The 25317-nt window shown below is 43.3% G+C and overlaps 1 protein-coding gene across 6 annotated transcripts in view; it reads left to right on the forward strand.

Annotated features, from left to right (window-relative positions):
• Positions 1-25317, forward strand: part of ash1 (histone-lysine N-methyltransferase ash1) — a 546010-nt gene that overhangs the window by 56337 nt on the left and 464356 nt on the right. The gene's annotated exons all lie outside the window — the stretch shown is intronic.

Here is a 25317-nt window from a genome sequence, read left to right on the forward strand (position 1 = left end):
TCTCCTTGGAAGCCTGCATTGATACATCCCATCCCAAAGAAGGGTGACCATTCTGACCCCTCTGACTATTGTCCTATTGCTTTGACGTCTACCATTTCCAAAGTCTTTGAATCCCTCCTCAACCCCCATATCCTTAAACACCTAGAAAATTAGTCTTCTCTCTGATCACCAGTATGGCTTCCATTAGGTGTAATCCACTGGTGATAATCTTTCCTATCTTACTAATGTCTGGTCATCATTCCTGAAAGATTTTGGGGAGTCGTGTGTAGTTGCCCTTGACATGTCTAAGGCTTTTGATAGGGTGTGGCATCAGGGTCTCATATCTAAGCTCCACTCTGTAGGCTTCCCTCCCTCACTTTGCTCTTTCTTATCTAGCTTCCTCTCTAGTCAATCTATCTCTTTAGTTGTTGATGGATCAGCCTTCCCTCTTCTCTCCATCAACAGTGATGTCCCTCAAGGTTCTGTTCTGTCCCCTACACTGTTTCTCATCTTTTTTTCAACAGTTTCCTCTTTACAAATAATCCACTCCACTCATACGCTGATGACTCAACACTGCATTCATTCACATCCTTCAAGTCTGCTTCATCTTTCACTCAGTCTGCATTTTGTCTTTACACAGCTTCCTCAACTCAAACTTGGACAGGATGTCTCAGTGGGTTACACAAAATCCTATTAAGTTTAATGCCTCCAAGACCCAGTTTCTACCCTTCTCTTTATCAAAAACCCCTCACAACTTGTTGCTCCTTTGACGGTTTTGTAATTCCACCTCTTGCTTCCTTGAGCATACTTGGTATTATTGTAACATCCACTCTTTCTTGGAAACCCCACATTACAAGAAAAGCTAAGTCTGCCTGTAAGAAACTGGGTGTCCAGTTTAGATATTGAAACTTCTTTTCTAAACAGTTGCTCCATTATACAAGGGATTGATTTGTCATTGTATGGAGTAATCTCACATTTGGGTTGGTTCTAGCTCTGCATCCTTACTTGACTCTCCTTGGGTTGGTTCTAGCTCTGCATCCTTACTTGACTGTCCATGACTGTCTCTTTCCATACCTCCGTGACCCAAACACCCAACATCTGCCACTGTATCATCTGCTATCCTTCATATTACTCATTTCATCTCATCCTTATGTCTCAAGTACTTTTTATCAATTCCTCTATTGCCCCTTCACCAATCTTCCCATTTTTTCTCTTTTCTCATTCTAGTAAGCTCCTTCTAAAGCATCTTTCCATTCTCCCTGAAATTTACCATTTCTGGCTCCTCCCAACTTGCGTTTTCTCTCTTTTTCAACCCTTGCACCATTGTCTTGGCCTCTTGCTACTTTGTCTTATACATCTAATCATTTGCACTACTTCCCCGCACTGCCCATATACCTTTCTGTACTCTTTCACTTGCAGCTTTACTTTGCCATTGCACTATTAAATACCCTTACCTGTCAACCTCCCATGCTTCTATTGCACTTGCCAGTGCTGCTTTTTTAAATACATCCCTTTCCCCATACACCCCTATTTGCTTTTACTCTCAACTTTTGCCAGTCTATTATAGTCAGTCTCTCTTGGTATTTCTTCATGCCTTTTTTTTTTTTTTCAAGATCACGTACTTTCACCACTCTTCTCACCCATAAGATTTCCTCTTTTCTAAAAACCTCCACTAATATCCTCCCTCACCTCCACAAGGTAATGACCAGAGAGCCCACCAGCTGCCCCTATCTACACTTTCACATTCAAAATTATCTCTTTCATGCTTACCAAACTGTTGTGACTGTGTTATATATACCTCCATCTCCATAGTATTCGCCATTTCCCGCATTAGCGAGGTAGCGTTAAGAACAGAGGACTGGGCCTTTGAGGGAATATCCTCACATGGCCCCCTTCTCTGTTCCTTCTTTTGGGGAAAAAAAAAAGAAGGAAACACGAAAGAATGGCCCAACCCACCCTCATACACATGTATATACATACACGTCCACACACGCAAATATACATACCTATACATCTCAATGTATACATATATATACACACTCAGACATATACATATATACACATGTACATAATTCATACTGTCTGCCTTTATCTATTCCCATCGCCACCTTGCCACACGTGGAATAACAACCCCCTCCCCCCTCATGTGTGCGAGGTAGCCCTAGGAAAAGACAACAAAGGCCCCATTCGTTCACACTCAGTCTCTAGCTGTCATGTAATAATGCACTGAAACCACAGCTCCCTTTCCACATCCAGGCCCCACACAACTTTCCATGGTTTACCCCAGACGCTTCACATGCCCTGGTTCAATCCATAGACAGCACGTCAACCCCGGTATACCACATCGTTCCAATTCACTCTATTCTTTGCACGCCTTTCACCCTCCTGCATGTTCAGGCCCCGATCACTCAAAATTTTTTCACTTCATCTTTCCACCTCCAATTTGGTCTCCCACTTCTCCTCGTTCTCTCCACCTCTGACACATATATCCTCTTGGTCAATCTCTCTCACTCATTCTCTCCATGTGACCATACCATTTCAAAACACCCTCCTCTGCTATATACTGGGGATAGGGTAGAAAGAATACTTCCCACATATTCCCTGCTTGTCGTAGGAGGCAACTAAAAGAGGAGGGAGTGGGGGGCTGGAAATCCTCCCCTCTCGTTTTTTTTTAAATTTTCCAAAAGAAGGGACTGAGAAGGGGGCCAGGTGAGGATATTCCCTCCAAGGCCCAGTCCTCTGTTCTTAACGCTACCTCGCTAATGCGGGAAATGGCGAATAGTTTGAAAAAAAAGAAAATTATATTTTTTTTTTTTTTTTTAAAACTATTTGCCATTTCCCGCATTAGCGAGGTAGCGCAAGGAAACAGACAAAAGAAATGGCCCAACCCACCCCCATACACATGAATATACATACACGTCCACACACGCAAATATACATACCTACACAGCTTTCCATGGTTTACCCCAGATGCTTCACATGCCCTGATTCAATCCACTGACAGCACGTCAACCCCGGTATACCACATCGATCCAATTCCCTCTATTCCTTGCCCTCCTTTCACCCTCCTGCATGTTCAGGCCCCGATCACACAAAATCTTTTTCACTCCATCTTTCCACCTCCAATTTGGTCTCCCACTTCTCCTCGTTCCCTCCACCTCCGACACATATATCCTCTTGGTCAATCTTTCCTCACTCATTCTCTCCATGTGCCCAAACCATTTCAAAACACCCTCTTCTGCTCTCTCAACCACGCTCTTTTTATTTCCACACATCTCTCTTACCCTTATGTTACTTACTCGATCAAACCACCTCACACCACACATTGTCCTCAAACATCTGATTTCCAGCACATCCACCCTCCTGCGCACAACTCTATCCATAGCCCACGCCTCGCAACCATACAAAATTGTTGGAACCACTATTCCTTCAAACATACCCATTTTTGCTTTCCGAGATAATGTTCTCGACTTCCACACATTCTTCAAGGCTCCCAGGATTTTCGCCCCCTCCCCCACCCTATGATCCACTTCCGCTTCCATGGTTCCATCCGCTGCCAGATCCACTCCCAAATATCTAAAACACTTTAATTCCTCCAGTTTTTCTCCATTCAAACTTACCTCCCAGTTGACTTGACCCTCAACCCTACTGTACCTAATAACCTTGCTCTTATTCACATTTACTCTTAACTTTCTTCTTTCACACACTTTACCAAACTCAGTCACCAGCTTCTGCAGTTTCTCACATGAATCAGCCACCAGCGCTGTATCATCAGCGAACAGCAACTGACTCACTTCCCAAGCTCTCTCATCCACAACAGACTTCATTCTTGCCCCTCTTTCCAAAACTCTTGCATTCACCTCCCTAACAACCCCATCCATAAACAAATTAAACAACCATGGAGACATCACACACCCCTGCCGCAAACCTACATTCACTGAGAACCAATCACTTTCCTCTCTTCCTACACGTACACATGCCTTACAACCTCGATAAAAACTTTTCACTGCTTCTAACAACTTGCCTCCCACACCATATATTCTTAATACCTTCCACAGAGCATCTCTATCAACTCTATCATATGCCTTCTCCAGATCCATAAATGCTACATACAAATCCATTTGCTTTTCTAAGTATTTCTCACATACATTCTTCAAAGCAAACACCTGATCCACACATCCTCTACCACTACTGAAACCACACTGCTCTTCCCCAATCTGATGCTCTGTACATGCCTTCACCCTCTCAATCAATACCCTCCCATATAATTTACCAGGAATACTCAACAAACTTATACCTCTGAAATTTGAGCACTCACTCTTATCCCCTTTGCCTTTGTACAGTGGCACTATGCACGCATTCCGCCAATCCTCAGGCACCTCACCATGAGTCATACATACATTAAATAACCTTACCAACCAGTCAATAATACAGTCACCCCCTTTTTTAATAAATTCCATTGCAATACCATCCAAACCTGCTGCCTTGCCAGCTTTCATCTTCCGCAAAGCTTTTACTACCTCTTCTCTGTTTACCAAATCATTTTCCCTAACCCTCTCACTTTGCACACCACCTCGACCAAAACACCCTATATCTGCCACTCTATCATCAAACACATTCAACAAACCTTCAAAATACTCACTCCATCTCTTTCTCACATCACCATTACTTGTCATCACCTCCCCATTTGCGCCCTTCACTGAAGTTCCCATTTGCTCCCTTGTCTTACGCACTTTATTTACCTCCTTCCAGAACATCTTTTTATTCTCCGTAAAATTTAATGATACTCTCTCACCCCAACTCTCATTTGCCCTCTTTTTCACCTCTTGCACCTTTCTCTTGACCTCCTGTCTCTTTCTTTTATACATCTCCCACTCAATTGCATTTTTTCCCTGCAAAAATCGTCCAAATGCCTCTCTCTTCTCTTTCACTAATAATCTTACTTCTTCATCCCACCACTCACTACCCTTTCTAATCAACCCACCTCCCACTCTTCTCATACCACAAGCATCTTTTGCGCAATCCATCACTGATTCCCTAAATACATCCCATTCCTCCCCCACTCCCCTTACTCCCATTGTTCTCACCTTTTTCCATTCTGTACTCAGTCTCTCCTGGTACTTCCTCACACAAGTCTCCTTCCCAAGCTCTCTAACTCTCACCACCCTCTTCACCCCAACATTCACTCTTCTTTTCTGAAAACCCATACAAATCTTCACCTTAGCCTCCACAAGATAATGATCAGACATCCCTCCAGTTGCACCTCTCAGCACATTAACATCCAAAAGTCTCTCTTTCGCGCGCCTGTCAATTAACACGTAATCCAATAACGCTCTCTGACCATCTCTCCTACTTACATACGTATACTTATGTATATGTCGCTTTTTAAACCAGGTATTCCCAATCACCAGTCCTTTTTCAGCACATAAATCTACAAGCTCTTCACCATTTCCATTTACAACACTGAACACCCCATGTATACCAATTATTCCCTCAACTGCCACATTACTCACCGTTGCATTCAAATCACCCATCACTATAACCTGGTCTTGTGCATCAAAACCACTAACACACTCATTCAGCTGCTCCCAAAACACTTGCCTCTCATGATCTTTCTTCTCATGCCCAGGTGCATATGCACCAATAATCACCCATCTCTCTCCATCAACTTTCAGTTTTACCCATATTAATCGAGAATTTACTTTCTTACATTCAATCACATACTCCCACAACTCTTGTTTCAGGAGTAGTGCTACTCCTTCCCTTGCTCTTGTCCTCTCACTAACCCCTGACTTTACTCCCAAGACATTCCCAAACCACTCTTCCCCTTTACCCTTGAACTTTGTTTCACTCAGAGCCAAAACATTTTGGAAGTTGGGGCTGGAAGAGATGACAGAATTTAAGTAAGTGGGAGCTATCTTGGTTAAGTTTGGTGAAATGGAAGGAGAGATGAGGGAGACATTAGTATAGGGTAGAAGAGACATTGGGTCTATTAATAGAATAATAAAGGGTAGAGGTACCTTGTAAGTATAGAGGTGAAGAAAGGATTATGGGGCAGCATAGTCCTCCAGACTGTGACTTATACAGCTGAAACCTGGACATTGGATGAGTCAAAGAGGTCAAGAATCCAGGCTGTGGAAACAAGTTTTTTGAGAGGTGCATGTGGTATGACTAGAGGGGGTGTATGATAGACTTGGCATGGCAGGGAATGCAAAGGGAATGAATTGTGGAGTGGTAGAGTGGGTGAAATGTAATGCCTTGAAGTGGTTTGGGCACGTGAAAAGAATGCAAGAGGGGATGTTTTCAAGGAGTGTATGATAGTATGATTAAAGGGTTAGTGTGAGAGTAAGACTTACCTGTAACTTGGATGAATAGAATAGAAGAATACTGGAGGGAGAAAAAAAGTTAAAAGAATATGTGGAATGGTGTATGCAAGTGAGTCATGCTATGGATCTCCCTTGATGGGAGTTCCCGAAAAGAACAGGCATCAGAGATTAGGCCAATAGATAGATGAATGGGTGTGTAATCTAATAGTGCCTATTGACTTTCTTTCTTCCACACATACATATACCTGTGTATATCGCTCTTTTTAAATCGGGTATTCCCAAACATCAGCTCTTTCTCAGCACTTAACATCCATAAGCAGTTCATTTCCATTCACATTACTGGATACTCCATGTCCTCTAATTATACCCACAACTGCCATATTACTCACCTAAGCATTTAAGTCTCCCATCACTATTACCTGGCCTCTTGCATCAAAACTTATGACCCACTCGACTACTCCCAAAACACTTGCCTTTCATGATCTTTTTCTTCATGGCCAGGTGCATATACCCTAATAATCGCTCATCTCTTGCAGTCCATTTTAATTTTTACCAAAATAAGTCTGGAGCTCACTCACTTTCTTATGGTCCTTCATTCACAACCACAGCTTCTTCCTCAGCAGTAATGCTACCCCTTCCTTAGCTTTTTCTCTGTGCCAACCTCTAAATTTACTTTTAAGAGATTTTCAAACCTTTCTTCCCTTTTACCCTTGAGCTTTGTTTTACTCTGAAGCAGAACATTCAGGTTTATTTCCTTAAACATACCAGCTTCCTGCTCCTGCTTTCTTTAGTCACCTCGTATGACACGTCGGAAATACGGAGGTAGAATTTTTTTCATACTTGTTTGCCATATCCTGCGTTAGCTAGTAGCACCAGGAACAGACGAAAGCTGCTTTCGCTCGTATCATCGATTCTGTAGCTGTTATATGCAGTGCGCCGAAACCTCATCCCCATCTTAATACCAAGCTCCACAGACCTTCCCATGGATTCCCCAGCTGTTTCACATGCTCTGGTTCTGTTCATTGACTGCATATCAAGTCATGGATACCGCATTGTTCCAGTTCACTGTATCTTGTGCTCGTCTTTCATTCTCCTGCATGTTCAGGCCTTTTGTCTCCAGTATGGCCTATTCCTTCCCCTTGTCCCTTCCACTTCTGACACACATCCTGTATGTCAGCGTCTCCTCATTAATTCTCTCCATGTGTGTGTATCATTTCATCGCTTTCAATCACCCTATTCTTTTTTCAATACCTCTCTTTTATCCCTTTATTACATAATCACACTACTTCACATCATTTATTGTCCTCAAACATTTCATTTCTAACTCATCCTCCCTCTTCACATTCTCATCTATAGCCCAAGTTTTGCATCCATACAACATTGTTGGGACTAATATTTCTTCATACATGCCTATTATTGCCCCATCTGATAATAACCTCTTTTTTCCACACATTTTTCAATGCTCCCAGAATCGTCACCTTCTCACTCTCTTTATGAATCTCTCCTACTTCCATGGTTCCATTTCCTGCCATGTAAACTTCCAGATATCTAAATCACTTCAGTTTCTCCCCTCTTTCTCCAAGTTTTCTCCAATCTCACACCTCAGTTAATATATCCCTATACCCTGCTAAACTTATTAAACCTTGCTTTTATTTGCATTTACTCTTGACTTCCTTCTGTCGAGTGCTATTCCAAGTTTAGTCACCAACTTCTGCAGTTTCTCACTTGAATCTGCCACCAGTTTTGTGGCATCAGCAAATAACTGACTCGCTTCCCATGTCCCTTCACCCCCCACACACTGCACACTTGCCTCTTTATCTAAGACTGTTGCATTTACCTCCCTCACCATGGTGTCTTCAGACACCCCTGCTGCTGACCAGCCTTCACCCAGAATCCTTTGCTCTCTTCTCTTTCTGTTTGCACCCACACCTTGCACAAATTGTGCACACATAGGGTGGGGGAAGGGGCGAAGATTCTGGTAGTGATGAAGAACATGTGGAAGGATAGAACATTATCTGAAAGGGCAAAAATGGGTATGTTTGAAGGAATAGTAGTTTCAACAATATTATATGGTTGTGAGGCATGGGTTATGTACAGGTTTGTGCAGAGGAGGTTGATGCGTTGGAAATGAAATGTTGAAAGACAATATGTGGTCTGAGGTGGTTTGATCGAGTGATTAAAGAAAGAGTAATAGAGATAGGTGGAAATAGAGAGTGTGGTTGAGAGAGCAGAAAAGGGTGTGTTGAAATAGTTTGGATACCTGGCGACATTGGGTGAGGAAAGGTTGATAAAGAGTATATGTTTGTCAGAAATGAGGGAACAAGGAGAAGCAGGAGTCCAAATTGGAGATGTGAGGATGGTGTGAAAAAGATTTTGTGTGATTGGGCCCTGAACATGCAGGAGGGTGAAAGGCAAACATGAAATAGTGTGAACTGGAACGATGTGGTATACTAAGGTCAATGTGCTGTCAGTGGACTGAACTAGGGCATGTGAAACATGGGATAAATCATGGAAAGGTCGTGGGGCGTGGGTGTGGATAGGGGGCTGTTGTTTTGGTGCATTACACGTGACTGCTCTTGGATGGCTGAGCAGATGTGGCCTTTTTTCATCTGTTTCCTGGTGCTAGCTTGCTGATGCAGGGGGTGGTGATCGGGTGTGGGGGAAAAGAAGAAAACGTATATGGTATTTTATTTTTTCCTTCATGCATTCGTGCTGTGTGGGACAGGGTGGTGTCAGGAGTGGATGAAGGCGAGCGAGTATGAATATGTACATGTGTATATATGTGTATGTATATGAAGTGGATAGTGCCAGGAATAGATGAAAGCAAGCATGAATATGTACTTGTGTATATATGTATATATGTGTATATATGTATATATGTGTATACATGTATGTGTATGTTGATATGTATATGTGTGGCGAGGTGGCGATGGGTATGAATAAAGGCAGACAGTGTGAATTGTGTGCATGGGTATATATGTATGTGTCTGTGTGTGTATATATATGTGTACATTGAGATGTATAGGTATGTATATTTGCGTGTGTGGACATGTATGTATATACATTGTGTATGGGGGTGGGTTGCGCTACCTCGCAAACGTGGGAGACAGCAAAAAAACGAAGCTCAAGGGTAAAGGGGAAGAGTGGTTTGGGAATGTCTGGGGAGTAAAGTCAGGGGTTAGTGAGAAGACAAGAGCAAGGGAAGGAGTAGCAATACTCCTGAAACAGGAGTTGTGGGAGTATGTATAGAATGTAAGAAAGTAAATTCTCGATTAATATGGGTAAAACTGAAAGTTGATGGAGAGAGGTGGGTGATTATTGGTGCATATGCACCTGGGCATGAGAAGAAAGATCATGAGAGGCAAGTGTTCTGGGAGCAGCTGAATGAGTGTGTTAGTGGTTTTGATGCACGAGACCGGGTTATAGTGATGGGTGATTTGAATGCAAAGGTGAGTAATGTGGCAGTTGAGGGAATAATTGGTATACATGGGGTGTTCAGTGTTGTAAATGGAAATGGTGAAGAGCTTGTAGATTTATGTGCTGAAAAAGGACTGATGATTGGGAATACCTGGTTTAAAAAGCGAGATATACATAAGTATACTTATGTAAGTAGGAGAGATGGCCAGAGAGCGTTATTGGATTACGTGTTAATTGACAGGCGCGCGAAAGAGAGACTTTTGGATGTTAATGTGCTGAGAGGTGCAACTGGAGGGATGTCTGATCATTATCTTGTGGAGGCTAAGGTGAAGATTTGTATGGGTTTTCAGAAAAGAAGAGTGAATGTTGGGGTGAAGAGGGTGGTGAGAGTAAGTGAGCTTGGGAAGGAGACCTGTGTGAGGAAGTACCAGGAGAGACTGAGTACAGAATGGAAAAAGGTGAGAACAATGGAAGTAAGGGGAGTGGGGGAGGAACGGGATGTATTTAGGGAATCAGTGATGGATTGCGCAAAAGATGCTTGTGGCATGAGAAGAGTGGGAGGTGGGTTGATTAGAAAGGGTAGTGAGTGGTGGGATGAAGAAGTAAGAGTATTAGTGAAAGAGAAGAGAGAGGCATTTGGACGATTTTTGCAGGGAAAAAATGCAATTGAGTGGGAGATGTATAAAAGAAAGAGACAGGAGGTCAAGAGAAAGGTGCAAGAGGTAAAAAAAAGGGCAAATGAGAGTTGGGGTGAGAGAGTATCATTAAATTTTAGGGAGAATAAAAAGATGTTCTGGAAGGAGGTAAATAAAGTGCGTAAGACAAGGGAGCAAATGGGAACTTCAGTGAAGGGCGCAAATGGGGAGGTGATAACAAGTAGTGGTGATGTGAGAAGGAGATGGAGTGAGTATTTTGAAGGTTTGTTGAATGTGTTTGATGATAGAGTGGCAGATATAGGGTGTTTTGGTCGAGGTGGTGTGCAAAGTGAGAGGGTTAGGGAAAATGATTTGGTAAACAGAGAAGAGGTAGTGAAAGCTTTGCGGAAGATGAAAGCCGGCAAGGCAGCAGGTTTGGATGGTATTGCAGTGGAATTTATTAAAAAAGGGGTTGACTGTATTGTTGACTGGTTGGTAAGGTTATTTAATGTATGTATGACTCATGGTGAGGTGCCTGAGGATTGGCGGAATGCGTGCATAGTGCCATTGTACAAAGGCAAAGGGGATAAGAGTGAGTGCTCAAATTACAGAGGTATAAGTTTGTTGAGTATTCCTGGTAAATTATATGGGAGGGTATTGATTGAGAGGGTGAAGGCATGTACAGAGCATCAGATTGGGGAAGAGCAGTGTGGTTTCAGAAGTGGTAGAGGATGTGTGGATCAAGTGTTTGCTTTGAAGAATGTATGTGAGAAATACTTAGAAAAGCAAATGGATTTGTATGTAGCATTTATGGATCTGGAGAAGGCATATGATAGAGTTGATAGAGATGCTCTGTGGAAGGTATTAAGAATATATGGTGTGGGAGGCAAGTTGTTAGAAGCAGTGAAAAGTTTTTATCGAGGATGTAAGGCATGTGTACGTGTAGGAAGAGAGGAAAGTGATTGGTTCTCAGTGAATGTAGGTTTGCGGCAGGGGTGTGTGATGTCTCCATGGTTGTTTAATTTGTTTATGGATGGGGTTGTTAGGGAGGTAAATGCAAGAGTTTTGGAAAGAGGGGCAAGTATGAAGTCTGTTGGGGATGAGAGAGCTTGGGAAGTGAGTCAGTTGTTGTTCGCTGATGATACAGCGCTGGTGGCTGATTCATGTGAGAAACTGCAGAAGCTGGTGACTGAGTTTGGTAAAGTGTGTGGAAGAAGAAAGTTAAGAGTAAATGTGAATAAGAGCAAGGTTATTAGGTACAGTAGGGTTGAGGGTCAAGTCAATTGGGAGGTGAGTTTGAATGGAGAAAAACTGGAGGAAGTGAAGTGTTTTAGAATCTGGGAGTGGATCTGGCAGCGGATGGAACCATGGAAGCGGAAGTGGATCATAGGGTGGGGGAGGGGGCGAAAATTCTGGGGGCCTTGAAGAATGTGTGGAAGTCGAGAACATTATCTCGGAAAGCAAAAATGGGTATGTTTGAAGGAATAGTGGTTCCAACAATGTTGTATGGTTGCGAGGCGTGGGCTATGGATAGAGTTGTGCGCAGGAGGATGGATGTGCTGGAAATGAGATGTTTGAGGACAATGTGTGGTGTGAGGTGGTTTGATCGAGTGAGTAACGTAAGGGTAAGAGAGATGTGTGGAAATAAAAAGAGCGTGGTTGAGAGAGCAGAAGAGGGTGTTTTGAAGTGGTTTGGGCACATGGAGAGATTGAGTGAGGAAAGATTGACCAAGAGGATATATGTGTCGGAGGTGGAGGGAACGAGGAGAAGAGGGAGACCAAATTGGAGGTGGAAAGATGGAGTGAAAAAGATTTTGTGTGATCGGGGCCTGAACATGCAGGAGGGTGAAAGGAGGGCAAGGAATAGAGTGAATTGGAGCGATGTGGTATACCGGGGTTGACGTGCTGTCAGTGGATTGAATCAAGGCATGTGTATGGGGGTGGGTTGGGCCATTTCTTTCGTCTGTTTCCTTGCGCTACCTCGCAAACGCGGGAGACAGCGACAAAGCAATATATATATATATATATATATATATATATATATATATATATATATATATATATATATATATATATATATATATATATATATATATGTGTGTGTGTGTGGATATGGGTGGATGGGCCATTCCTCGTCTGTTTCCTAGCACTACCTCACTGACACAGGAAATGGCGATCAAGTATGATAAATAGATAGATGTTGAATGTGTTTGATGATAGAGTGGCAGATATAGGGTGTTTTGGTCGAGGTGGTGTGCAAAGTGAGAGGGTTAGGGAAAATGATTTGGTAAACAGAGAAGATTTAGTAAAAGCTTTGCAGAAGATGAAAGCTGGCAAGGCAGCAGGTTTGGATGGTATTGCAGTGGAATTTATTAAAAAATGGGGTGACTGTATTGTTGACTGGTTGGTAAGGTTATTTAATGTATGTATGATTCATGGTGAGGTGCTTGAGGATTGGCGGAATGCTTGCATAGTGCCATTGTACAAAGGCAAAGGGGATAAGAGTGAGTGCTCAAATTACAGAGGTATAAGTTTGTTGAGTATTCCTGGTAAATTATATGGGAGGGTATTGATTGAGAGGGTGAAGGCATGTACAGAGCATCAGATTGGGGAGGAGCAGTGTGGTTTCAGAAGTGGTAGAGGATGTGTGGATCTGGTGTTTGCTTTGAAGAATGTATGTGAGAAATACTTAGAAAAGCAAATGGATTTGTATGTAGCAATTATGGATCTGGAGAAGGCATATGGTAGAGTTGATAGAGATGCTCTGTGGAAGGTTTTAAGGATATATGGTGTGGGAGGCAAGTTGTTGGAAGCAGTGAAAAGTTTTTATCGAGGATGTAAGGCATGTGTACGTGCAGGAAGAGAGGAAAGTGATTGGTTCTCAGTGAATGTAGGTTTGCGACAGGGATGTGTGATGTCTCCATGGTTGTTTAATTTGTTTATGGGTGGGGTTGTTAGGGAGGTGAATGCAAGAATTTTGGAGAGAGGGGCAAGTATGTAGTCTGTTGTGGATGAGAGAGCTTGGGAAGTGAGTCAGTCGTTGTTCGCTGATGATACAGCGCTGGTGGCTGATTCATGTGAGAAACTGCAGAAGCTGGTGACTGAGTTTGGTAAAGTGTGTGAAAGAAGAAAGTTGAGAGTAAATGTGAATAAGAGCAAGGTTATTAGGTACAGTAGGGTTGAGGGTCAAGTCTGTTGGGAGGTAAGTTTGAATGGAGAAAAACTGGAGGAGGTAAAGTGTTTTGGATATCTGGGAGTGTATCTGGTAGTGGATGGAAGCGGAAGTGAATCATAGGGTGGGGGAAAGGGCGAAAATTATGGGAGCCTTGAAGAATGTTTGAAAGTCGAGAACATTATCTCGGAAAGCAAAAATGGGCATGTTTGAAGGAATAGTGGTTCCAACAATGTTGTATGGTTGCGAGGCGTGGGCTATGGATAGAGTTGTGCGGAGAAGGGTGGATGTGCTAGAAATGAGATGTTTGAGGACAATATGTGGTGTGAGGTGGTTTGATCGAGTAAGTAATGTAAGGGTAAGAGAGATGTGTGGTAATAAAAAGAGCGTGGTTGAGAGAGCAGAAGAGGGTGTTTTGAAATGGTTTGGTCACATGGAGAGAATGAGTGAGGAAAGATTGACCAAGAGAATATATGTGTCAGAGGTGGAGGGAACGAGAAGTGGGAGACCAAATTGGAGGTGGAAAGATGAAGTGAAAAAGATTTTGTGTGATTGGGGCCTGAACATGCAGGAGGGTGAAAGGCGTGCAAGGAATAGAGTGAATTGGAACGATGTGGTATACCGGGGTCGACGTGCTGTCAATGGATTGAACCAGGGCATGTGAAGCGTCTGGGGTAAACCATGGGAAGTTGTGTGGGGCCTGGATGTGGAAAGAGAGCTGTGGTTTCGGTGTATTATTACATGACAGCTAGAGACTGAATGTGAACGAATGTGGTCTTTGTTGTCTTTTCCTAGCACTACCTCGCACACATGAGGGGGGAGGGGGTTGTTATTCCATGTGTGGCGAGGTGGCGATGGGAATAGATAAAGGCAGACAGTATGAATTATGTACATGTGTATATATGTATATGTCTCTGTGTGTATATATATGTATACATTGAGATGTATAGGTATGTATATTTGCGTGTGTGGACGTGTATGTATATACATGTGTATGTGGGTGGGTTGGGCCATTCTTTCGTCTGTTTCCTTGTGCTACCTCGCTAACGTGGGAGACAGCGACGAAGCAAAATATGAATAAATAATAATAAGATGATTATCCCTGGGGATAGGGGAGAAAGAATACTTCCCATGTATTCCCTGCGTGTTGTAGAAGGCGACTAAAAGGGAAGGGAGCGGGGGGCTGGAAATCCTCCCCTCTCGTTTTTAGTTTTCCAAAAGAAGGAACAGAGAAGGGGGCCAAGTGAGGATTTTCCCCCCAAAGGCTCAGTCCTCTGTTCTTAACGCTACCTCAGTAATGTGGGAAATAGCGAATAGTATGAAAAAAAAAGATGAATAATATATGTTTTATCCCTGTGGATAAGTGGATAAGGGAGAAAGAATACTTCCCACATGTTCCCTGAGTGTCGTAAAAGGCAACTAAAAGGGGAAGGAGTAGGGGGCTGGAAATCCTCCCCTCCCTTTTTTAATTTTCCAAAAGAAGGAACAGAGAAGTCGGCCAAGTGAGGGTATTCCCACTAAGGCTCAGTCCTTTGTTCCCAACGCTACCCAGCTAATGCGGGAAATGGCGAATGTGTACAAAAAAAAAAAAAATGTGTTTATGGATGGGGTGGTTAGGGAGGTAAATGCAAGAATTTTAGAAAGAGGGGTGAGTATGCAGACTGTTCGGGATGAGAGGGCCTGATTTTCGAGGTGTCTTAGGATATGGGAGTTTAAGGAGGGAGTAAAAGACTTGGAAGTGATAGATGTCAAAGCAGTAGGACGGTCGATAGAAGGGTCAAAGTGGTCAGCCTTCTTAGGGATGGGATGTATTTATGCATGCTTCCAAGGAAAAGGAAAAGTTTTGGTTTTTAAACTGAAACGGAACGGACAAGCAAGAACAGGTGCAAGTCTGAGGCACACTCCTTCAGTACACAGGGATAGATGCCATCAGGACTCTAAACCTTGCTCGTGTTTAGAGAGAGAAGACAATAGTAAGGATGAATTTGAGCTTAAGCTCTCGACTTACCATGCCTATGTTATTCCTTATGATGAAGAATAATAGTCATTTTTATTCTCTCAAAGCAGGTGACATGGGTTAATCAATGTGGTATGTTACCGCAGCATGGCCAGGGAGAGGGAAGTGGTTGTGAGAAGGTAGCATGAGATACCACCACTACATTATGGTGACATAAGACAGATTATTTTATACCGGGGAGTGACAAGTGATGATGAGGCCTCCTTTTGAAGATGTCTTTCGTAAAGAAGTATCTCGTACAGTCCAGAGTAACTAGGTGACTTCTCAAGTTTCTGTGCATTTTCTCTTGTCGGTAATGCTGGCGCTACTGTAAAGAAATTTAGAGAGAGAGAGAGAGAGAGAGAGAGAGAGAGAGAGAGAGAGAGAGAGAGAGAGAGAGAGAGAGAGAGAGAGTACCTTGTCAACTTAGTGTAAACTCACCAGGTCAGGTTAGGAGCATGTAAATATGGGTTTGCCAGAGGGGTAGTTACGTTACATCAACACAGTGAACCCAAGACCTCGTGTAGTGTGGAGAGAAAAGGGGAGATGGCCATAAGTAGAATGACACAAATGAATCCCATTGATAAGTTATACAAGTGGATCACGTTGTAGCTGACAGGAGAATTTCGATTAATTTAGGGAAACCTTGTGGTGATTATGCCGGAGCTCAGATCAAACAGCTTTGTACGAAGCTCGTCCAAAGTATCTCTGTCTTTAAGAACCATGGCATGACCAACCTGGAGGTAAGTTGATCGGGATTAAGGAGTCAAGTTAACTGCAGAGATGATATAAGTAGTCGTGGTAGTAGTGGTGTTTGTGCAAGGAAAGCGATACGTCTGGTGTACAAATGTTGTTGAAGAGGCATGAGCAGGAGCGACGTCAGTGAGTAAGCCCTCTCGGTGATAATGATGGGGAATGAACCTGGCCCAGTAGGGATTGGTGCTGTAATTACAGCAATTCTTTGTCCTTGAGGCTTGATGTTCATGATTATGGCGAAGATTTACACTGGGAAGGCCTGGGGTAATGTTACCGAGTTACTGTGGGGGAAGGCGTGGGGGTAATGTAACTGTGGGTTACTTACTGTGAGGGATGGCGTGGGGTGATGTAACTGTGGGTTACTTACTGTGAGGGAAGGCGTGGGGGTAATGTAACTGTGGGTTACTTACTGTGAGGGAGGGCGTGGGGTAATGTAACTGGGTTACTTACTGAGGGAGGGCGTGCGGTAATGTAACTGTGGGTTACTTACTGTGAGAGAGGGCGTGGGGTAATGTAACTGTGGGTTACTTACTGTGGGGGAGGGCGTGGGGGTAATGTAACTGGGTTACTTACTGTGAGGGAGGGCATGGGATAATGTAACTGTGGGTTACTTACTGCGAGGGAGGGTGTGGGTTAAGGTAACTGGGTTACTTACTGCGAGGGAGGGCTTGGGGTAATATAGCTGGGTTATTTACTGTGAGGGAGGGCGTGGGGGTAATATAACTTTGAGTTACTTAGTGTGAGAGAGGGCGTGGGGTAATGTAACTGTGGGTACATAGTGTGAGGGAGGGGATGGGGGTATTGGGAGTTAAGGTGAGGGAATGCGTGGGGTAATGTGACCATGCGTTCCACATAATGACATGCCTGTGTTTATATGCTGGCTGCCGCACAACCAACTGCTGCTCCACACAGGTGCACCTCTCCCCCAGCACAGTCCTGAGGCTATTATGATCTTGGTCTTCTCCTGTCCCTTTGCTGGTGTTGTTTGTGCTCGTTAGTCATCACCACGTCTCAAAGATTTATTGACGGGATGTGGTTTCCTTGGCGTCATAGACGGGAGTATGCCAAGAAGAATAAATTTTATACTATGTAGGAATTTCCTCGCAAGAAAGAGTGCAATTTTGTTGTCATTTTTTTTTCTACAAAGTAGTCTAGACGAATTGCCTCTGCTCTGTAAGTAGCCTAGACGAATTGCCTCTGTTCTTTTCCGTGGTGATTACCAGAGTAACTCGTTAGCCTGACCTTGGGAATGGGAGGGTTGGGGGGAGGGAGAGCATGAGCGGCCCGGCCGCCAGAGGACACGCCTCTCATCTTCACAACACCTGACTTGATTGCTCCACCTCGGTCACTGGGGATCACCCTCACCCAGGTTCAGCTGTCGCTCGCCAGATGGCTGCCTCTACCAGGTCGCCGTCGCTGCCTCGCGATGTAGCGTTGATATCACTCGTCTTTTTCCATGTTTCTATTACGTAAGTGTTGCTTCGACCACTCGCGACATGTGATTTTCATCAGTACATCCGAATTTCATTCCTCTCATAGATGTTAGGTATTTCCCACGTGAGCGAGATTGCGTGTGGAACAGATGACCGAGCCTTAGAGGATGAAGGGTCATTTTGGCTCTTTTTCTTCTGTTCCTTTTTTCGGAAAGTAACACAAGAAGGGAATATATCCAGCCCCACGCTCCCGACCTTCCCAATCACTTAAAACGACACGTGGCATCGCTCCTCCCCGAGGAAACTGTTATTTACCTGCATCTTATGTGCACACTTGCTACTTGTATATTTCACACACACACACACACACACACACACACACACACACACACACACACACACACACACAGGGTTTTGAAATACCGGGGCCTGAACATGTAGAAGGGATAGAGTGTATGGAAACCACGTGTTATACAGGAGTCGACGTGCTCGTCAGTGGACTGAACCAGGGCATTTGAAGCGAGTGGGGGAACCTTGTAAAGGCCTCTGGGTCCTGGTTGTGGACAGGTCTTTGGTTTCGATGCATTGTACAAGAGTTAGTGAATGTATGTGAGCAAGTGCCGCCATTCTTCGTGTGTTCCAGGCGCTACCTCGCTGACTCAGGAAAAGGCAGATGTGTATGAGGAGTAATATATATTATACTATTCCTGGGATATAGGGAAAGAATTCTATCTCCGTATTCCCTGCTTGTCGTAGGCGATCAGGAGGGGCTAGAGTGTTGTAATATTGTGTGTTTAGAGAGTGCAGGGTAGTTGTATATGAAGTGCTCGGTGTATTCTTTATGGTAGTGGGGATGAAGGGTTCTGGAATATGTTGAAACTGTGTTTGTAGTGTTGCAGTGATCTGTGATGTCCAGAGCGCTCGAGGGGATATGTAACTCGTGTTTGTCTGGGGAGTGTGGTTTCTAATGTGTGTATGTCAGATGGGTTGCAGTTAGATTGAGCTTGGAGGCCGGTTGTTTAGTTCTTATCGGATTATTTCAGTGTGTTTTTCTTTCATGTTGGGAGTGGGGAAACAGTGAGTAGAGGTTAATGAAGACCGGGGGCAGGGATAAGCCTTTTATTTCTACTCGGAGGTTTGTGTAGGTGTAGAGAGGTGCTAGAGGGATCTGATACTGTTGCATATAATTTAGTATCGAGCATGTTGAAGTCGGATCGTGTAGGGAGGATCTTTGTTTCATTGTGAAGGGGTAGAGTGTTTGTGGCTGCAGGACAGCCACTGATTATTTTGGGTGATTTGCAGCAGTTGTATTTGGTTTTGAGAGGGCGGAAGAGCAGACAGGTAAGGAGCAGTTTAACGTGGAGCATGTGAATTGATTTTAGAGTGTGTTGCTTTTGTGTTGATGTTATTGGTGTTGGGAGTGAATATCATGTGTGCGTCGTATGTGATGCCTAGAATGGATAGTGTTTTGCTCAGAGAAAGATTTTCCATTCAAGGTGATTGGAGGGTGTGAGCTGGATCGGTTTGTCTGATGAAGAGATTGATTTAAGACTTTTCTGGAAATGCAAACATTGTTCAGCCTTTGAGATATAATGAATAAATTGAAGAGAGTTGGAGAAATAACTGCTCCTTCTGGAAGTCTGTTGTCGAGTTTAAGAGTTTTAGAGTGAAGCCACTGTGAGTAACTCTGCCATAGCAGCCGGCTGTGATATTGACCAGCCACTTTTTGTCATTGTTACGGAGGGTGATGTCATGTATTTTTTGTGGATGTATCGAGGTATGCTATCATATTTTTTTTTTTTTTTTTTTGCTTATTTCTACTGCCACTAGTACTATGCGGGAGGGGAGGTTTGTGGTTGGTTGAACTCGTTTACGTTATGGTGTGTGAGCTCTATGTTTAGTATGGTGGTAGAGTGTTAGGGTCGAAAGCCATCCTCTGTGGATTGAGAGTGGGATATTTTATTTGATAGGAGTTGGGTGGTTTGGAGGGTTCTAGGATAGGTATTATTATAGCGAGATTCCAGATGACAGGGATTTTGTTGTGTATCGCTGGGAGTAATTGAAGATATCTGTAAATGCTTGAATTGCAAATGGGCCATTGTGTTTTATGTGAAAAATCGACAATTTGTCAGGGCCTGTAGCAGGAGTGGGAGTGGGCAGTTGTCTCTAGACGGATTTTATGTAGTTTTTTTTTTCACGACTTCCCTGTTTTGGTGTTTGTTTGGTGTGGGACTGATTAACGAGATGTGTTTCATGAGTATGTCTTTGTGTTCTTCAAGAGAAGGGATTTCATTTGCCTGGGTCAGTAGTGCTTCACGAATGGGGCCTGGATTGGTGCGATAAGAGTGGATTTTTTTTTTTAATGTGCGCCACAGTTGCATGATTTAGATGTTTTGATTCGCCTTGTTAAGGTAGGAGCGCCAGTTTTCAGTTTGTCTTTTAGTGATTTAGGTTTAGATTTGTAATTAGGTTTCTGTTGAAGGCGAGTGGTTGTGCCTTTGTTGGGTCCTTTGCTTAATGATGTAACTTGTGGGGGGAAAACATTGGTTGTATATCATGTTATGTGGTATGTATATATTTTATTTTATTTATTTTACTTTTTCGCTGTTTCCTGCGTTAGCGTGTTAGCGCAAGGAAACAGACGAAAGAATGGCCCAACCCACCCACATACACATTTATATACATACACGTCCACACACGCAAATATACATACCTATACATCTCAACGTATACATATATATATATATATATATATATATATATATATATATATATATATATATATATATATATATATATTTATATATATACACACAGACATATACATATATACATGTACATAATTCATACTGTCTGCCTATATTCATTCCCATCGCCACCCCGCCACACATGGAATTAACAACCCCCTTCCCCCCGCATGTGCGCGAGGTCGCGCTAGGAAGACAACAAAGGCCACATTCGTTCACACTCAGTCTCTAGCTGTCATGTATAATGCACCGAAACCACAACTCCCTTTCCACATCCAGGCCCTACAGAACTTTCCATGGTTTACCCCAGCCGCTTCACATGCCCTGTTTCAGTCCATTGTCAGCACGTCGACCCCGGTATACCACATCGTTCCAATTTACTCTGTTCCTTGCACGCCTTTCACCCTCCTGCATGTTCAGGCCCCGATCACTCAAAATCTTTTTCACTCCATCTTTCCACCTCCAATTTGGTGTCCCACTTCTCGTTCCCTCCACCTCTGACACATATATCCTCTTTGTCAATCTCTCCTCACTCAATCTCTCCATGTGACCAAACCATTTCAAAACACCCTCATCTGCTCTCTCAACCACACTCTTTTTTATTACCACACATCTCTCTTACCCTATTATTACTTACTCGATCAAACCACCTTACACCACATATTGTCCTCAAACATCTCATTTCCAGTACATCCACCCTCTTCCACACAACTCTATCTATAGCCCACGCCTCGCAACCACATAACATTGTTGGAACCATTATTCCTTCAAACATATCCATTTTTACTTTCCGAGATAATGTTCTCCACATATTCTTCAACGCTCCCAGAACTTTCGCCCCCCCTCCTCCCCCACCCTATGATTCACTTCCGCTTCCATGGTTCCATCCACTGCCAAATTCACTCCCAGATATCCAAAACACTTCACTTCCTCTAGTTTTTCTCCATTCAAACTTGCCTCCCAGTTGACTTGTCCCTCAACCCCACTGTACCTAATAACCTTGCTCTTATTCATATTTACTCTCAGCTTTCTTCTTTCACACACTTTACCAAACTCAGTCTCCAGCTTCTGCAGTTTCTAACACGAATCAGCCACCAGGGCTGTATCATCAGCGAACAAAAACTGACTCGCTTCCTAAGCTCTCTCATCCACAACAGACTGCATACTTGCCCCTCTTTCCAAAACTCTTGCATTCACCTCCCTAACAACCCCATCCATAAACAAATTAAACAACCATGGGGACATCACACACCCCTGCCGCAAACCAACATTCACTGTTAGTGTGATGAACCAGGGCATGTGGAGCGTCAGAAGTAAACCATGGAAACCATATATATATATATTTTTTTTTTTTTTTTTTTTTTATACTTTGTCGCTGTCTCCCGCGTTTGCGAGGTAGCGCAAGGATACAGACGAAAGAAATGGCCCCCCCCCCATACACATGTATATACATACGTCCACACACGCAAATATACATACCTACACAGCTTTCCATGGTTTACCCCAGACGCTTCACATGCCTTGATTCAATCCACTGACAGCACGTCAGCCCCGGTATACCACATCGCTCCAATTCACTCTATTCCTTGCCCTCCTTTCACCCTCCTGCATGTTCAGGCCCCGATCACACAAAATCTTTTTCACTCCATCTTTCCACCTCCAATTTGGTCTCCCTCTTCTCCTCGTTCCCTCCACCTCCGACAGCATATATCCTCTTGGTCAATCTTTCCTCAGTCATTCTCTCCATGTGCCCAAACCATTTCAAAACACCCTCTTCTGCTCTCTCAACCACGCTCTTTTTATTTCCACACCTCTCTCTTACCCTTACGTTACTTACTCGATCAAACCACCTCACACCACACATTGTCCTCAAACATCTCATTTCCAGCACATCCATCCTCCTGCGCACAACTCTATCCATAGCCCACGCCTCGCAACCATACAACATTGTTGGAACCACTATTCCTTCAAACATACCCATTTTTGCTTTCCGAATAATGTTCTCGACTTCCACACATTCTTCAAGGCTCCCAGAATTTTCGCCCCCTCCCCCACCCTATGATCCACTTCCGCTTCCATGGTTCCATCCGCTGCCAGATCCACTCCCAGATATCTAAAACACTTTACTTCCTCCGGTTTTTCTCCATTCAAACTTACCTCCCAATTGACTTGACCCTCAACCCTACTGTACCTAATTACCTTGCTCTTATTCACATTCACTCTTAACTTTCTTCTTTCACACACTTTACGAAACTCAGTCACCAGCTTCTGCAGTTTCTCACATGAATCAGCCACCAGTGCTGTATCATCAGCGAACAACAACTGACTCACTTCCCAAGCTCTCTCATCCCCAACAGACTTCATACTTGCCCCTCTTTCCAAAACTCTTATATATATATATATATATATATATATATATATATATATATATATATATGGTGGGGGAGGAATGGGATGTATTTAGGGAATCAGTGATGGATTGCGCAAAAGATGCTTGTGGCATGAGAAGAGTGGGAGGTGGGTTGATTAGAAAGGGTAGTGAGTGGTGGGATGAAGAAGTAAGAGTATTAGTGAAAGAGAAGAGAGAGGCATTTGGACGATTTTTGCAGGGAAAAAAATGCAATTGAGTGGGAGATGTATAAAAGAAAGAGACAGGAGGTCAAGAGAAAGGTGCAAGAGGTGAAAAAAAGGGCAAATGAGAGATGGGGTGAGAGAGTATCATTAAATTTTAGGGAGAATAAAAAGATGTTCTGGAAGGAGGTAGATAAAGTGCGTAAGACAAGGGAGCAAATGGGGAGGTGATAACAAGTAGTGGTGATGTGAGAAGGAGATGGAGTGAGTATTTCGAAGGTTTGTTGAATGTGTTTGATGATAGAGTGGCAGATATAGGGTGTTTTGGTCGAGGTGGTGTGCAAAGTGAGAGGGTTAGGGAAAATGATTTGGTAAACAGAGAAGAGGTAGTGAAAGCTTTGCGGAAGATGAAAGCCGGCAAGGCAGCAGGTTTGGATGGTATTGCAGTGGAATTTATTAAAAAAGGGGGTGACTGTATTGTTGACTGGTTGGTAAGGTTATTTAATGTATGTATGACTCATGGTGAGGTGCCTGAGGATTGGCGGAATGCGTGCATAGTGCCATTGTACAAAGGCAAAGGGGATAAGAGTGAGTGCTCAAATTACAGAGGTATAAGTTTGTTGAGTATTCCTGGTAAATTATATGGGAGGGTATTAATTGAGAGGGTGAAGGCATGTACAGAGCATCAGATTGGGGAAGAGCAGTGTGGTTTCAGAAGTGGTAGAGGATGTGTGGATCAGGTGTTTGCTTTGAAGAATGTATGTGAGAAATACTTAGAAAAGCAAATGGATTTGTATGTAGCATTTATGGATCTGGAGAAGGCATATGATAGAGTTGATAGAGATGCTCTATGGAAGGTATTAAGAATATATGGTGTGGGAGGAAAGTTGTTAGAAGCAGTGAAAAGTTTTTATCGAGGATGTAAGGCATGTGTACGTGTAGGAAGAGAGGAAAGTGATTGGTTCTCAGTGAATGTAGGTTTGCGGCAGGGGTGTGTGATGTCTCCATGGTTGTTTAATTTGTTTATGGATGGGGTTGTTAGGGAGGTAAATGCAAGAGTTTTGGAAAGAGGGGCAAGTATGAAGGCTGTTGGGGATGAGAGAGCTTGGGAAGTGAGTCAGTTGTTGTTCGCTGATGACACAGCGCTGGTGGCTGATTCATGTGTGAAACTGCAGAAGCTGGTGACTGAGTTTGGTAAAGTGTGTGGAAGAAGAAAGTTAAGAGTAAATGTGAATAAGAGCAAGGTTATTAGGTACAGTAGGGTTGAGGGTCAAGTCAATTGGGAGGTGAGTTTGAATGGAGAAAAACTGGAGGAAGTGAAGTGTTTTAGATATCTGGGAGTGGATCTGGCAGCGGATGGAACCATGGAAGCGGAAGTGGATCATAGGGTGGGGGAGGGGGCGAAAATTCTGGGGGCCTTGAAGAATGTGTGGAAGTCGAGAACATTATCTCGGAAAGCAAAAATGGGTATGTTTGAAGGAATAGTGGTTCCAACAATGTTGTATGGTTGCGAGGCGTGGGCTATGGATAGAGTTGTGCGCAGGAGGATGGATGTGCTGGAAATGAGATGTTTGAGGACAATGTGTGGTGTGAGGTGGTTTGATCGAGTGAGTAACGTAAGGATAAGAGAGATGTGTGGAAATAAAAAGAGCGTGGTTGAGAGAGCAGAAGAGGGTGTTTTGAAGTGGTTTGGGCACATGGAGAGGATGAGTGAGGAAAGATTGACCAAGAGGATATATGTGTCGGAGGTGGAGGGAACGAGGAGAAGAGGGAGACCAAATTGGAGGTGGAAAGATGGAGTGAAAAAGATTTTGTGTGATCGGGGCCTGAACATGCAGGAGGGTGAAAGGAGGGCAAGGAATAGAGTGAATTGGAGCGATGTGGTATACCGGGGTTGACGTGCTGTCAGTGGATTGAATCAAGGCATGTGAAGCGTCTGGGGTAAACCATGGAAAGCTGTGTAGGTATGTATATTTGCGTGTGTGGACGTATGTATATACATGTGTATGGGGGGGTGGGGTTGGGCCATTTCTTTCGTCTGTATCCTTGCGCTACCTCGCAAACGCGGGAGACAGCGACAAAGTATAATAAAATAAATAATAATATATATATATATATATATATATATATATATATATATATATATATATATATATACATATATATATATATATATATATATACATATATGTTGTTACAAACTCAAATACTTAGTCGGGCAAGGTCGCCAGTAACATATATATGTTACAAATACTATACTGATCCTTGTCTTGCAAGGACGTTAG

This window comes from Panulirus ornatus, chromosome 1 (genome assembly GCF_036320965.1).
Source record: "Panulirus ornatus isolate Po-2019 chromosome 1, ASM3632096v1, whole genome shotgun sequence".
Taxonomy (NCBI): Eukaryota; Metazoa; Arthropoda; class Malacostraca; order Decapoda; family Palinuridae; genus Panulirus; species Panulirus ornatus.